Source organism: Mus caroli, chromosome 3 (genome assembly GCF_900094665.2).
Source record: "Mus caroli chromosome 3, CAROLI_EIJ_v1.1, whole genome shotgun sequence".
NCBI lineage: Eukaryota > Metazoa > Chordata > Mammalia > Rodentia > Muridae > Mus > Mus caroli.
The window spans coordinates 78,047,876-78,052,674 of NC_034572.1; the positions used below are offsets into that span (position 1 = coordinate 78,047,876).

Here is a 4,799-nt window from a genome sequence, read left to right on the forward strand (position 1 = left end):
CTTGCAGATTTCAAAATAAATAAGTTCAGAAACATTGATTCTTTGCCCAGGGTCACAGCTAACAGAGTGGGGAAGCTCCTAAGCCATCCTTTTGAGAGATGAACAGACGGAAGAGCTGCTCACAGGCAACGCTACATTTTACACCTGCAGAGAAGTGCTCCCACACCCCTAGAAGAGGAACCGAAGTAAACTGGCTTTAAGGGGAAGCCTGGGAACCATGCTGTGTGAAGACCCCCTGTCTCAGGCCTGGTAGGCATGTGGAGGACAGGATCCTTCTAGTCAGACCCTTGCCTCTGTCCCACTGCAGGAGAAAGCAGATCCAGGAATCCACGAAATCCAAGTTCACTCTTAACTTTGCTGTGGAATTGCAGTATGCTCTGTTTCATGTTCCCTAAATTGTTTGCAACAGGCAGCTGTGCTAGGTCAGAATCTCACAGGGGATTCTGAGATTCCAGACAGGGTAGGGGCTGGGAAGAGTACAATTCACATATGTGGAGCATCTGAGGAATTTGGGGGCTAAAAAGAGAAGCTTCTAGATGGAAGTGGCCAAGATCCCTGGACCTTCAAAGGGGTCAGGAACCATCTCTGGTCCATCCTGGTACCTGGGATGGACCTTTTATGGGTATTCAGTTCAACCATCCCATCAGCTGTAAACACATTTTATTCCAACATCCTTGAGAGCCTGGTGCCAATAGCCAACTAGTACAGGTGAGAGATAAGAATTTATTTAGTCTTCTCGGCTTTGCCAACCCAGGATTCAAATAAATACCAGCCCTTTGACCCAAATGTGCATGTTTTTGACCACAGTATATGGTCCCTCGTGAATGAATTGATTCTAGAGCTAATGAATACACCAAGGCAGGCTTTTCTGCAACTTACACCCCAGCCATTTATGCCTGGGCAATCAGAGTAGCTGAGTTCACCCATAAGGAAGGATAAACAAAATAGGACTTGAATTGGAACCAGTTACATGAATTAATTTTTGTCTTGGGGTTCTGACAGCAGAATAAACCAAAAAGCCCATAATTCCATGATGAAATTATATCGTTAAAACCCTTGGCAGCTCAGCTATTATTTTACGTAAAATATATGCATGGCTTCTGAGGATTTCTCTCCTCCAGCAAACAGGGCAGGAAAAATATATTAGTAATGGCCACAGTCTCTGCTACCCTGCTGGTATTTATGGGACTTTATTGCTAGGACCAGTGCTGGCTTGGAAGTGGAAAAGGTAAATGGTCTCTATGGTGGGAAACAGTGCACTGGACGCACTTCCAGCAAAACCAGCAACTTCCAATCGCAGCACGGGGCACGCCAACATTCCTGGCACGTCTCTCCCCAAAAGAGAGCCTGGCGCGGTCCACGGAATCTTCTGAGCCCACATCAAAGGCTGTGTGAAGCTCAGTATTTGGGACTTCTCCTTTGCAGCCGGCTCCCTAACGTGGGGTGGGGTCATCTGGGGCAAATAACAAAACATTTTCTCCAAAACGCCATACTTGGAATTCCCTCTTGGGCCCGGGCTCCTCCCACACATACCCAGTGCACACTTTTCCCAGCCCTGCAGTCCTCTGGGTCCTCGCCTGGAGGGTCCCCACCCTTCCACCTGCTGCACACCGCACTGCCCAGCCCAGGCATGAAAGAACTAAAGGGACTTGAGCCCGCGACACACCCTGGCTATCTATAGAACATCCCTCTAGGGGTTCTGCTGACAAGTCACTGGAGATCCCTCCTTGGGCTTTATTATGTCACAGGAACCCTGGCTGGAATGCTGAGGATTAAATTCCAAGCCCTTCCCTGTCGGCCAGGCCCCTAGCCAGACACTGAGTTACCATCCGGGCTCTCGGGCGCCCCCTACTGAACATTTTTTGCTTCTTTGTCTAGCACCTGCGGGGTTCAGAGAACCCCAGCTCCCTAAAGGTGTTTTGCTCACATCATCCCAGGGACACCTTTGTATAGTGAGTACACAGATCCAGCCTTCAGATCGGCTTTAATGTCTGTCTCTCCTTGTGAATTTGGACAAGCTGCCAATCCCATTTGGCCTAATTGCCTCTACCCAAAGTATACACGAACTCAACTATCAGAGAGAGGAAGGCCTGCCCTAGCTCAAGTCAAGGAAATCGCAAAAATGTCTGTCTTATATGCACTTCCCTACTGTACTCCTCGCCTGTGATGTAGATTTATAGTAAGTGCCACACAGGCCTGCGGTGCTGAATACGTGGGTGAAGATGCAAAAGACTTCAGTGGATTCTAATGCTCAGAGGTCACCTATGATTGTACTTCTGAGCTTGCCAAAGAATAGCCATTGAATCCTATTTCGACATACCAAAGCTGGGGTGAGCATAGTGCTTTGAAAACACCAGTATTGGCAACATCCGTTTTTTAAAACTTCATTTAGTGGTGCTAGGGACTGACCCTAAGGTCCTGTGTATACCAGCGAAGCACTCTGCCACCGAGCTACCTCCTAGGTGTGCTACCTGCCATCTCTCTCTCTCTCTCTCTCTCTCTCTCTCTCTCTCTCTCTCTCTCTGTGTGTGTGTGTGTGTGTGTGTGTGTGTGTGTGTGTGTGTGTGTCTCGGTGTGGAGACTAAGTTCATTTTCTTTTGTTGCATTCCAGCCCTTGTTGATTTTTTTTTTTATTTCTAATTTCAGAAGCAGCCCTGGGAAGCAAGTACCTCTGTCCTTTAGCAGTGAACATCTTGAGTTTTGGTGACTTGCTTGAGCCCCAGAGTCAAAGAGCTGTGAGTGACTGAATAAACTATAGGCCTTTTTATGTCTGAATCACTTCTTGACATTTACTTTGATTTTATATGTATGTATGTATGTATGTATGTATGTATGTATGTATGTATGTGTGTATGGGTGTGTATGGGTGTGTGTATATGTTTTGCCTGCATGTATGTGTATGCACCACACTCATGCATTGCCTTATAAAGCCAATCCTCTGAAACTGGAGTTACACATAGCTCTAAGCTGCCATGTGAGTGCTGGGAATTGAACCCAGGTCCTCTAGAAGAGCAGCAAGTCCTCTCAATAGATGAGCCATATCTCCACACCTGGATTCACTCTTTATGCCCTTTAACCCCTTTAGACCTCCTGTGAATATAAAAAAAAAAAAACAAGTAATAAATCTGCCTCATTTCTTTCACGAGATCAGTCCCCTGGAGGAAAGTGCTGTGGTCATTGTTACAGAGCCCTTCTGGACCCTTCCAAACGATGAGGAGGAGGGGGAGCGGTTGAGGAGTCATGATCACCAGCAGCCTGCACCTCCCTGAGCTCAGCCCACTTCCCAGAAAAGGAGAAGAAATTATAGGGTTCAAGACATGTTTGGTGTAAGCCAAGAGCCCAAGGAGGCTCTGGTTGTCCTAAAAAGGCCACCTAGGTTGGGACAAGCTGGAGGCTCAGAGTGTATCAGATTCCCCTGAGCCTTTCAAAGAGTATGAATGTTTACAGTCACATAGTATCACCTCATCCCTGTCTCCATGTCTCTCTGTCTCTGTCTCTGTCTCTCTGTCTTTCACACACACACACACACACACACACACACACACACACACACACACTCCATTCCTCTCTCATAACGCTGCATCACTAGTTTCCCACCTTAGCCTAGTAAGTGAAACATGTAAACAAATAATACATTATGTCTGTGCCAACGGGGCGTACAAGCAGTGACTTTAAAGTGTGGCCCAGGGGGAGAGGAAGTTTACAGAAGACTCTGACAGAACACCTCAATGTCATTGCCAACAGCATTATTTCATGACCCCAGGAAACTGGCAGTGATGTTATTTCTGGAAGAGAAATAACACGTCTTTTTCTTTTTTCTTAAACACCTTACTTTTCTCTTCCTTTAAACAATGTAGATGTTTCCCCATGAACGTAGCATTGTAAAAACAGATTCTCTCTGTCTGTGCCAAAGGCTTCCGTGGGGTGACTAAATTCCTGATGGCAGGAGTTTTAGGACCTTCAGATTTGATGAGGTGGACCATCCATCACACCTCTTTTTCTCTGAAGGCCTCTAGCAGATGTAGACCTGGCCTCAGGTAGAAGAAATCCTTCTAAAGAAGGGGCCACAGCTCTCACATAGGCCCCAGTCTGAGAAGTCACCCTACATAGGCACAAGAACCGTGGTCTCTAACGTGTGTGGGAAGGTTCAAATTCTGAGGGCACCACTCATGAATAGTTCATTGGAAGCAAATAATTAAAAGATTTAAAGTTTGCATTTTTTACCATCTTTTCATCTTTCTCGTGGACTCAACTCAATTTTTTGGCTTAATTCAATTCATGTGGCTGGAGAGATGGCTCTGCAGTTAAGAGCATTTACTGCTCTTCTAGAGGGAAGATCTGAGTTAGGTTCCCAGTTGGCAGCTCACAACTGCTTGTAATTCTAGCTCCAGGAGATCTCCTTGGGCTCCTGTATGTATGTATGTATGTATGTATGTATGTATGTATGTATATATGTATTGCATAAAAACTCAACTAAAAGCACATTATTTCCAGAGCCCTTTTTATCTGTGGGCTTTTATGAAGTGGAAACTTCTAGTTTCTTTGGAATGTCAGTTACGTCGAACGATAGTTTGCTGGGGCCCACAGGTGAAAGGATGTCTTGCTAAAGCAAACACAGGAAAGACTGTTTTCCTGTTTCCTGAAGCAGACATGTGAAAGAACCAGTGATGAAGGAGTGTAAATATGACCCAGCAGATGATGGGAGATGAGCACTGAGCTTTGGTTTGCTCCGCCTCAGTGTTCTTCACTAAAGGCATGCATGTATTACTTCACCTTACATAGCATTGTTGAGCTCCAGT

The 4,799-nt window shown here is 45.9% G+C and overlaps 1 long non-coding RNA gene across 1 annotated transcript; it reads left to right on the forward strand.

The window, feature by feature from the left end:
• Window positions 1-1,835: 1,835 nt before the first annotated feature.
• LOC115030655 lies at window positions 1,836-2,778 on the forward strand. The gene is made up of 2 exons (XR_003836261.1): window positions 1,836-2,462; window positions 2,647-2,778. It is a non-coding gene; the product is annotated as an uncharacterized LOC115030655 (long non-coding RNA).
• Window positions 2,779-4,799: the final 2,021 nt, after the last annotated feature.